The sequence below is a fragment of the Notothenia coriiceps genome, unplaced genomic scaffold (genome assembly GCF_000735185.1).
Source record: "Notothenia coriiceps isolate Sejong01 unplaced genomic scaffold, NC01 NC01_scaffold00003414, whole genome shotgun sequence".
Taxonomy (NCBI): Eukaryota; Metazoa; Chordata; class Actinopteri; order Perciformes; family Nototheniidae; genus Notothenia; species Notothenia coriiceps.
In genome coordinates this window covers 90,927-102,680 of record NW_011336115.1, presented here as the reverse complement: position 1 = coordinate 102,680, position 11,754 = coordinate 90,927, and the positions used below count along the sequence as shown (strand labels likewise).

The following is an 11,754-nucleotide window of genomic DNA, read 5'->3' as shown; positions in this document are numbered from 1 at the left end:
GCCCGGGCAACGAAGGAGTGGCTTCGTAAGAAGCATTTCAAGGTCCTGGAGTGGCCTAGCCAGTCTCCAGATCTCAACCCCATAACAAATCTTTGGAGGGAGTTGAAAGTCCGTGTTGCCCAGCGACAGCCCCAAAACATCACTGCTCTAGAGGAGATCTGCATGGAGGAATGGGCCTAAATACCAGCAACAGTGTGAAAACCTTGTGAAGACTTACAGAAAACGTTTGACCTCTGTCATTGCCAACAAAGGGTATATAACAAAGTATTGAGATGAACTTTTGTTATTGACCAAATACTTATTTTCCACCATCATTAGCAAATAAAGTCTTTAAAAATCAGACAATATGATTTTCTGGATTTCTTTTTCTCATTCTGTCTCTCATAGTTGAGGTATACCTAGGATGAAAATTACAGACCTCTCTCATCTTTTTAAGTGGGAGAACTTGCACAATTGGTGGCTGACTAAATACTTTTTTGCCCAACTGTATCTTGCCATGACTCGTGCATGCATGCACGTGCATGGTTGTGGCATGACCACCAAAACAGAAAGATACGGACACAACATGTGTGCAATTTAGTTTCCTATCCATGTGAACATGTTTTATGTTGGGGGGGACCTAACCTCCTCTAGGGGGGTCCGGGGGCATGCTCCCCTGGGAAGATTTTTTTTTTAAATCTTGAAGTTAAAAGCATCAATCTGCTGCACTTTGAGAGCAACATTAAGAGATCTATGGATACATCTCTCAACATCCATATGAAACAGAACTGTAAGCAGATTTTTTATTTATGGATATTTTACAAATCACTCCCCTTTCAAACTGTATTCTTGTTTATTAATAACAACTTTTGTACTGTCATATAGTATTTTATACCTGTTTACTTTATTCTCTTATTTTTTTATAACTATAATGATCATATAAAGATGTGCCTTTACCTCACTGGTTGTAGAAAAAGTTTCATATATTTGTTAGCATAGCTAGCTAACCAGATGCTAATAACAACAAAGATTTGTTGATTGATTGTATGATCAGTATGACAGATGAACAGATCGCCACTGGGCTTACAACTAAGACACAGCCACGCAAAAACGGCAGCAGGTGTACAGCTCCTTATCTGAAGTGGCGGAGCGACGTTCTGGTGCTCTCCGTCAGAACTGCACCCCTGTCAGACGAGACATATACCACGTGATGACATGTTAGTAGGCATTTTGTTATGGAAAATGTTATGCATAATCAGTACTGTTTTAAGCTTAACTATATCAACAAATTTGAATAGATTGAGTTTTTTAAATATGGGAGTTGTGTGTTCATATTTACCAACACATGACCTGTTACATATATGTGTTGGGTGTGTTTAGCCGTACCGCCGCATCGTGCAGCCCTGCGCGAGCTCTGCGCGGTGCGCTGTGGGAGAATGGTCGCATATTCTCGACCCGCTCGCCTACGCGCACCTCTAGCCTGCCCGTCATGAGCCTCGCGCGCACCTTCTGACACAGCTGGCGCCTCCTGGCAAAGAAGCAACAGAAGAACAGCTCCAACAAAACGCCGGCCAATCCATTAAATCCCTGAACGAGATCTTATTGGCGGTCACTGTTTATCTCGCGGTTCGCAGCCGCCCCACCACCCGGTAGCACTTGCGTCTCAGAAACGGCTGGGCAGATGAGAAATGGATTTAACTTGCTGTCTCAGACGCTACGTGCATCCCCGCGCCCCCACCCAACCCATAGCCTGCAGACCAATATTGCCTCGCTGAATGTCATGCATATGTTATGGCATTCGTGACAATTTATCCATCGAAGCTCTACTACTTAAACCGTGGCACGTCGTCCTTCACGTCTCCTTCACTATCAATACGACCACAATACTTTTAATACCACACCGCACCTACTCTCTGAGACGCGATTATCCTGACTGCGAGCCCCGCCCCACAGCCGCCCGCAAACTGACCTCGCCCCGACTCGGGCCAGGGCCCCCTGCTAACCGATCCAATCTTATCTAAAAAGTTACGCCAGTTGCGCCGTATCGGCAAGTTGTAAAATAGGTGCGCGGCCCATCCGCTCCGCCCCTGGCCCGCAGGATCGGGCCGAGCCGGCTGGCACGATCGGCGTAGCTGACATGTGAACCACACAACCCCCAACATCGATCTCCGGTAGCCTTGTAAGTCCACGCTCCAGAGCTCACAGCTCTCTGAGTCTGTTCGGAAAACCTAGAGCAGAAGTTAAACAAGTACACACACGAAGGTGACTGTAGCTGTGTCTAGGAGAAATAGTGCTCTGGTTTACTTTACCTCGGTACTGTATAACGCCGCCGGGGCCGGTTCGAGCTGAGAATAGCAGGGCGTCAAATGAAGGTCAAGACGCCCCGTCGGCGGACGCTGACTTTAGGAACTACTATTGTGATGAAGTCGCAACCACTGACCTGAGTCGCCAGGGGTTCTTCTTCTCCTCCATTGTGCTCTCAGCTTGTCTGATGAAGAGACAGCAGAGCTGGCTTCATTATTGATCTCGAGATACAACATATTTAGATAGTAATCTCTCCCTAAACTGAGTCAGCCGAGTGAAGGGGAAGGCGAAATTCAAAAGAGTCGTCTATTCAATGACTACTGTTCCTAATTTCTAGTGCCTTATCAGTGCTACCGCGTGTTTTATCACATCACCGCCCTGGAGTGGTTGTCTCCATCGTATGCTCGCTGTGGCTAAACCGGCCCGCTGCTTCGCGAATTGATCGCATTTTGTCGCATGTGATGCTAAGGCAGAGGCAGAAAATGATCGCAAACGACAGGTCCCAGATGTTATTAACAGTTTATATGCCATTAAGACTTTAATCGTACGATACACAGTTGGTCTTTGCTGGAATTATACTATTAATACGGAGATACAAATATTAGATAACTCACACAATTAATAATGCTGTGTACACGGCAACCTTACGCTCTAGATGTACAGCTCACGCAGTTTGTTCAGCCTTTTATTTCATTAAAATGACTATTTATTCACATAGACCAGGTCGACATTAGATCGGTGGTTGTAACGCACGGTTTATAAGCACTAAATCCGTGTGTAACTACTCACTAAAAGTTAAGCCCCAGAGACGCAAACCTCCTGCCTAGTGGAGCCGACTGTTTTGAAGGACTCCGCGTGTACGCTACAAGTTTTTCACTGTATAGCCCGGCACCCTCCTGTGTATGCCTTTGATAGCTCTACGTGATATGTTCCACTGTGTGTACACTTGCTGCTAAATGGGCTTCATTTTCTATTACTCTTATTGCATCTTTATATGTTAACTTGTGTAATGCCAGCTGAGAAAACCTTCTGCTGTGACGCATTCATCCCGAAGTTCCGTTGTCGCAAGATACGAATCGATGACTATTTAAGAATAAAGTGATGCGAGTCTACTTTAACCTTAATGAGCTAAACGCCCGTCCGCTTAGCTTGAGGTTAAAGCCCCGCTGCTCAGCTGAGAACGATCGGCATTCATTTCAATGGGCCAATGGTAACGTGTCGTGAATGGCGATGCTATAACTAGTTACGGCATATATTCATGAAAACCATCAGTCTATGGTAACAAGCAGCCAACACATGAGACAACTCAACGTCTTAAAGACAATGTGTACCCGATAAGTACGCGCTAACTACAGTCACTTGAGCGATTAGCAATCAAACGTGTTACTCCCCAGAGGCCAATGGATAATAACTGTAGGGGCTTAGACTTTAGCGTTTTAGACTTTAGCTGTTTATAACTTTCGGCTGTTACTTAGCAGTTGACTTTAGATGTTAGCTTAGCTTTTTTAGGCGTAGTGTTAGCTTATTTAAAGATAGTTTGAGACTATTTTGTCGCACATTTTAAGTTTTTTTGTGAGTTTCTTTGCTTCCAAGATTATAGCTGTTGTCGTTAAATAAGCATAACTTCTGATTCGTGATTAACTGGTAAGCTAGAGGGTAGATAGCAGCTTATGAAACCTCTGGCAGGTGTTTAATCGCTCACCGCTCTTATTTGTCTCCTTCTCTCTTCCCGGTTTTTGGCCCCGGATTGCAAGAACCTTTAAAGTGCAACTTCTCTTTTTTGCCTTCTCTCTTTCTCTTGTGCTTTCTTCGTGTTACCTGGCGGTTGGCACCCACGCCAAGAACGTGGACTGGAGTGTGAGCAGAGAGACTATGCACGAAAACAATAACAAAGAATACAAACAAAAGAACCAAGATCTAGATTATTTTAAATGTATCAATTCTGCTAGAAATTTAATACTCTCACCATATATATTATTGCTGATAGTTTTCCTAAACAGCCCTGATAGCGAACCAGTCATCGAGGAATTTTGCCTTTTTTCGTGTGCTGGAACGGCCATTTCTCTGAGTAGTAATATTTCTGCAGAAGCAGCCTAAAAATGCTCACAGTTTCTGCTGGTATGGCAGTATAAATACATTTTCCGGCTTGGATGCTTNTTTTTTCCTTTTTTCTTTTTCTTCTTGTGTGTCAGTCATCCACACCAATCCACTTCTGATTGGTTAACAATGGCTGGTACATGTGGAGCACAGCACTTCTGATTGGTGTGGATGACTGACACACAAGAAGAAAAAGAAAAAAGGAAAAAAAAATCGCCGGCTTTGCGATTTATAATCGCATAATTTCGAATCGCGATTTAGATTAAAAATCGATTAATCGTTCAGCCCTACTGCAGAGATGCAGAATCGTCCATGTCCGCATTGGGATGCGAATTAGAATCAATATTATTTTTATAATGAATATTCAGACACTCTTTACCAAAAAGAAGAGCAACTTATTTCAAGCGTACTGACCCATTTAGTACAAGATGTAAAGATTACACAGATTTCGTTGTGTGTAGTTGGATGTTAAAGCTATAGAAATACAGTTATGCTCTGCAAGAACAGAAATAAGGGATAGACTTCCAGTACATCAGTGTTAAATGATGGAAAGTCTTCTCTCTCAGGTATTAGCAGCTCTTTTCTGATTTGATATCAATCCATCGATGGAGTGAATATAACCCCATTCAGCAGGGGACCACTCCTCCACTGTAGCAGCATAAACCTATCCTTGTTGCTGGGCATCCGTGTCCTCCGCGCTCCACCCTGCTGATCCTGCTGAGCTCAGCACTCTGCCTTTACCCGCCCTGAGGCATTATGGGAGTTCACAGAGCACACTCACTACAGGGTGGTGTGTGTGGCGGGAGGTGGTGGGGGAGTTTCTAAAGGAGAATCTAATAATAAAGTGCATTCAGTTAGACATTATGAAACACGGTCCTTCAGAAGCACTGTTGCAGATGACCCGAGCTGCTCTGCTCAGCCTGTGTGTCCACATGTTCAGTCACTGAGAGAGGACGCCGACTCAAGGACATTTCAAAGACAGCTTCCAGTAGTGATGATAAACCACCAGCTGGGTAAACTGGTGTATGTATTACAACAGGAGTAGGGCTGCAGCTAACCAATATTGACATGTTTTTATTTGCAAACTAATTGTTACATTGATAAAATCTTCATCTTCAAATAAATCGTTTTTGTACCAACCAATAGAAGTATGAAGACGATCAGCCAATCAACAGCCATGATTTTGGAACATTCTGTTCGAGTTTCTCGAATGTGAGCATATATTATGCAATGATAATCTAAATGTGGGTGTTGGATTCATGGTCTGAATATTTAAGCCGCTTTTCACTAGTTGCTGATATTTTATATAAAATGTCATGTATTTTAATTCATCAATAAAAATGAAATGTGTAGGAGGAGCCCTAAATAGTTGTCATCTTTTCCTGTTGTTAAAAGCTGCTTTACAGTAAAGTAATGTAATGTGTTTAATTTACAAGACTGTTCCATAGGTTCTAATATTTTCCCACTTATTTCATCAAAAAATCTCAATGTGTTCATATTTTGAGAGAGTACAAAAAGCCAACCCTGCAATATTGTTGCAATAAGGCTTTTGAGGTATTTAATCAAATATATTGTGCTATTTTCCCCATAAGGCCCCACCAAAGGCCGTTACCTGTTTAAAAACTAAAGATGCCTTCAATATGTTTTCAGCAATTAATAAAGGGTTATTTGTTATTCTTTTGTAAAACGACTAGTTGATTAATCAATAAAATGTTTCATCTATCCTGAAGCTGTCGCCTTGGGTGTGTAAATACTGTATTACTGGGATTGGCACTTTTCACAATTTAATGACATCTTATGGACCTATTGATCGACAAAAAATTGTTAGCTGCAGCAACAGTCCAAAGGTATTGCATTTAAATAATATAAATAGGTTGACCATTCGTGAATCAACAATAACGTATGTATTTCTACAAGCCATCTCAGGGAAACCTTACATGTCAATTTTTTACATAAAACACCAAAGAAATAACGCTTTCTGCCTTGCGTGCCACTAAATGAAACGTCTGCAAGTCGTCGGTGTGCTTTTCTATTTTTAGACTTTTTTTTGTCTAGCCTGTTGCATAAATTAAGGGTTATTCAGAGAGTGAAGTGTAATCCAGCACATCCCTACACAGGTTGCAGATGAACCGACCAGCTGCTGCGGCCCGACCACAGGCTTAGCCCCACAGTCAGCGAGGCTTGCCTTCAGGTCAAAAGATGCTTTTGTCCCCATCTAAAAAATCAGGTCAGCCCAATTTACTTGACTGAATTGAGGGCAGCTGACAACTGAACATACACTGTGGGTTAAAGCGTGGGCAGGAGTCAAGAAGCTAAAGGCCTACCTTAGCTCCAAACGGTATCCTGCATTATCATCCTTTGTGAAAAGAAGATAATTAAGCAATGCCAGAAAGAGCTGTGGCTTAAAGTGACATGGCCTCTATATTATTTTTATTTTTTTAGGGATTTAACAAACTAAGGAGGAGTTGACATTCTTCCTACAATTGCACATATTGACTCGATCATTTGAGATTAGTAAAAAAACAAGGGATTTCGTAAAATTACATCCCTGGGATTGTGACAAACGCTTTAAACAATCATTTAACTCAATAAATAGAAAAATCCCATTTACAGGAAATATAGTTTAAGATATAAATAGAAAAGAGGGTATCATTTATCTTTTCTGGTGGCTAAATCATGTGAGATTGTGCTGGGAGCAATCAGAACTCATGACCTCCTAAAATCCTGGCCATTGCCTCAACAGCATACCAGAAAGTACAGTGTGTGACATAATTACATAAATGCCCCATAGCATCTCTATATAAGCTACTATTGGAGCATTTTAGGAGCAAATTAAAAAAAGTAGGCTCTTCGTTAACAGGACATGCAAACGATATGAAATTAGATTCTTAATCATCATGTTACTCATATCATATGAAGGCTAGTTAATACACGACCACAGCAAACACCAATCCTAACACGATTCCTCACATACAGTTAACGTCAATATAAAAAATGCATGCATTCCTCTACCAGTGCATTGCGCTCCAGATTAACGATGCGGTGTTATAAAACAAGCAGCCTCTCCAGAACATTCTCCAGTCTATCGCCGCCCGTCTCTAACATTCCTACAACATCACCTTCCGGTCGAAAAGAGGCGCACATCCACCGCCTCGTCTGCGGGATGTCAGGCTGTCTAACGCGGGAATAAAGTGTGTGTCTTACCGTCCGTCAGTGGTGTGGATGGAGCAGAGGGAGGGGCAGTGCTGTTGCTGCTGCTGCTGCGGATGAGGATGAACCAGGGTCGGCCTGCAGCTCCACACCTACACTGTGCTAGCCGTGCTGCATTCAGGAGCCCCTCGTACACTACCGTTTCCGATATGGGATCGAGCAGCATTCACATGAATCTGAAAAGAGCTCTCGTCTTTTTTAAAACTTCTCTTCAAGATAACATGCAGAATTAATATTTGAGGGATAAATCTATTAATATGTTTGAAACAGGGCCGTAGCCTGAATTTGAGAAATAGTAAGGGCATGAGACCCCTAACACACCCCTCACTGAATGAACAGCATGGAACAAAAAAATAAGTCTTTAGATGTGTTTGTTGTTAACTTGGATTTTTCATATTTTGATTCCACAATTCTAATTTCTCATTGGAGTTTCAAACCCCCCTGTAAACTGCCAGAAGTAAAATGATTCTGTCAACAGGAAGTGGTCAAGTCATGATTTACTGATCTGTGGGAACAATATATAATTCACAGCCTGAAATTGCATTACATTGTACATATTTTAGGTTAATGTATACACCCTTCTTCCCTAATGCCTAAAGTGCAATGCACCGGCTTTAAATACCGGTGTGAATTTGATCATTAGCTTGCTATGGAACATTAGTTGTGCTGTCTCATAAAAATGTAAATCAGATAACCAGGTATGCTAAACAAGAACTAATAATCACCCAGTAGCAGCTGCAACGAAAGACTTGGCCTTGCGCGCTGCCTGAATTGTTAAATGTTTGACCACTACTGAAATATCATGTGCAAGAACAAACTGTGGCCTCAATGTTTTTCTTTCTTGTTACAGAGTGAAGCCTTCTGTTATTTATATTTGCTACTTATTTGCTTAAAAAATCAGTCAGATTTATAAAAGCTAAGTCTAAAATATACTCGAATAAGTCAGACTGATGCATTTGCCGTCAAATATGTAATGTTTCAAAAATATCAGTTTAAATTATTACCAATTACATCAACCCTTGGCCTCTTATAACTCTCAAAAAATCAACTCTCTGAAAACTGAAAACTATTTAACCCTTGTAAAATCTCCAAAGTTTCATTATGTGTTTTTTATTTTATGCGTAAATGTAGAAATGGTGTACCTTTTTAAAAAGACCTATTGTGTACCTATGAAATTAAGGTACACAATTGTTACCAGATGTACAAGACTGCTGATTAAATGGTACAAATGAAAGAGTACAAACTTGTACCAATGGTAAAGGGTACAAAAGCTGTACCTTTGAGGGTACTGTCCCAGTGATGAGCCATTGTACCCCTAAAGGTAAAAAGGTGTACTTTATATTCTCAGAGTGTGGATGGCCTTCAACCATTATTTTGATATCATAAATAGACACACAATAGCATGTGGCTGTAAAGCTGTAATTATCCATTGCCTTTTGACTACAGGGGTAGAAGAACCAACCACTTCAGGTTTACTATGGAGGTGGATGCTGTGCTAGCATATCTGGACCACTAAAGCCAGATATTTTTGTTGAGTGGGAAGTTGTCTGTTCTGGGAACGGGGCTTTTCAAACAGCTGTGAGTCAAACATTAGCTGCTGGGCAGGACAGACACAAACTAAAATAGACCGTTAGCTTTGCCAACCTGACCCACTATAAACCATGAATCATAACATTTCACTAACAGAGAGACTGATGCTAATTCATAGAGGTTGGTGTCAGTGTTTCATTGTTCAATGTTACCCTCCCTGTCAGAAGTAGTCTAGACATTTATCATTTTGTCTCTTAAATAACTTGTTTTTTTGGGATCACATAGAAAATGATTTCCTTTGATACAGAAATAGCTCTAACTGTCATTTAATAGACTTTAAGATTGCTCAAAAAAGTTTCACCCTTCAGGTCTGATTGTAAAAAGCCATTTAAAAAGAGCGTCGCATTTTATCCGCCTCTTTAAAAAGCCTCTTAGTGAAACTCAAATCTATCATATCAACCCTGATGAAGCAGCACTGATGCAGCATCATCACAGATGACCGGCAGTCTCCTCTAAATGTCAGACAGCTGTTAGCCATGCAGCTCGGTGCCCGGCCTGCCACACCCTTTTCTCCAGACATGCTCTTTTTCTCTCCCCTGAATGTCTCATGTATTCCTACCCGCCTCTCCTCCCTCCTCCACCCCTTACATCACTCTCAGTTCTCTCACACATTGAAGTATGCATACACACACACACACACACACACACACACACACACACACACACACACACACACACACACACACACACACACACATAAAGAAACACACTGGTCAAGGTCACGTATTTCTGAAAAGATTGTGCAGTACTTCCACCATGGTGCTTCACACTTGAGCACATTCTCTTTGACACAAGCACTTTATATACTGTAGAAGGTTGCAGCTCTAATTTACCAAACCTGAGCTGTTAAAATGTGTGAGCAAGTTTGGGTTTATAACCAAGATAAGAAACATGTAAATACTAGTATTTACTAATGTCACACACATTTATGATTAAGGCTTTCCTTGGGTCAATCAGTGACAAGATACACCCTCTCTTACAAGTCTTATTAATGTTCGCAAATGTTCTAAAAACTGCTTCAAAAGAAGCTTCAATTGTCGTAATGCCAGCAGTTTGTGGGTGGTAATGTCAGTCAGTCCACCACTATCGTCTATACTGTAAATATAAGTGGATTGCCACAAAATGTTGTCTAGCATCCCAACATTGTTATCATTACACCTGCTTATTTATTTGCATGTTCTGTTGAGCATAGACTTTATCTTTTATCTTTAGCTTTAGCATTTAACATTTCGCTCAAAGCAGAGTATGCCTAAGTACAGCATAACAGAGCTGCTAGCATGACTGCACTTGTTTACACTTTAAAGGTAGCCTGTGCAAAGGTGTTGATTTACTTTTAAGTCCTCCTCAGACCTGTTAAGGTAGATTTTAAGTTGTGAATCATGGGCATTCATGTTTCCTAGCTTGCAATCTTCTTAAAGGTTTTTTGCACCTTATTGCCATCAAGTGTCAATCAGCTGAATAGTGAAACAGGGAGTGTGGATAATTTAATGGAAACAGGATCTTCTTGTAAAAAACATTTAAATGTATCGCGAGTAGTGGTCATAACACCATACCGGCCTTTAATCATTATTCCCCCATTCATCCAAACTGATTTAGATTACTTTCTGCAAATATAAAATCCTATCAGTGCATCTAAAATAAAGAGTTTGTAAGATTACATTTTGACCTGTTTCCAGTTCCATTTAAAAGTTGCTCAAACCCTAAATATTTGTCTGAACTGCACTGCTCTGATTGCAGTAGATTCTAGAGAAGTACCTAATGAACTTGTAACTAACTCAGTGTATTTGTCCTCAGGTCCAAGGACATCACAAACACACTCTCTTCTTTCACAATACAGCTCACATTACAGTTTTCCGCATCTTTTCACATGTTTGTTGGTATGAGGATGTGTATTGTCAGGTCAAGATGAAAGGCTCTGGAGCAGCGGACCCTCCTACTTGATATACGGATCTGACTGCAGAGAAGCCCAGGCGCTGATCAATAACGGCTGTTGAATTATTAATCATCACACGTCCACCTAACCAGCACCCAGAACAAACGTTAGAAATGTTTAAGCCATTTACATTTTAACAGCTCATTTGAAAACTGACAAAGACACGGATTGCACGTCAGCTTATTTATCTGAGCCACATCAGTTTGTGTTGGTGTGATTTGCCTGTATTTCTTTTCTAAACACAGTTCTGTGACTGGCTGTATATTTGAGCCCTTCTCAGGCGCAAATCAATGGAGACACAGATCAATGTAAGATAAGCATGTGCAGGGTGTGAGAGAAACTCCTGATCAGCGTTTCAGTCGGTAAAGCATTGTTACTGAAATCCACGACAAAGAGAAAAACGTATATAGAATATAGTATAGAAATCACAAAAATAACATTACCTGAGTTGTAAATTAATAATGTAGTATCACAGTTGCTGACACTGCAACAACATTATATTACCGCCCACTCATGATGCACCTGCCTCCATTACTCTGTAAATATTGTTTGCCATGCCCTTTTTCCCTCTTTGTCTCCCTGCCAGCGTGTGTGTGTGTGTGTGTGTGTGTGTGTGTGTGTGTGTGTGTGTGACCTACTTT

At 41.1% G+C, this 11,754-nt stretch overlaps 1 protein-coding gene across 1 annotated transcript in view; it reads right to left on the bottom strand.

Annotated features, from left to right (window-relative positions):
- map1aa (microtubule-associated protein 1Aa) overlaps positions 1–7,673 on the bottom strand; it is a 40,094-nt gene extending 32,421 nt beyond the window's left edge. The window contains exon 1 of the mRNA XM_010766593.1: positions 7,585–7,673. The gene's annotated coding sequence lies outside the window, so the exon portion shown is untranslated. The remainder of the gene's footprint in view (positions 1–7,584) is intronic.
- Positions 7,674–11,754: the final 4,081 nt, after the last annotated feature.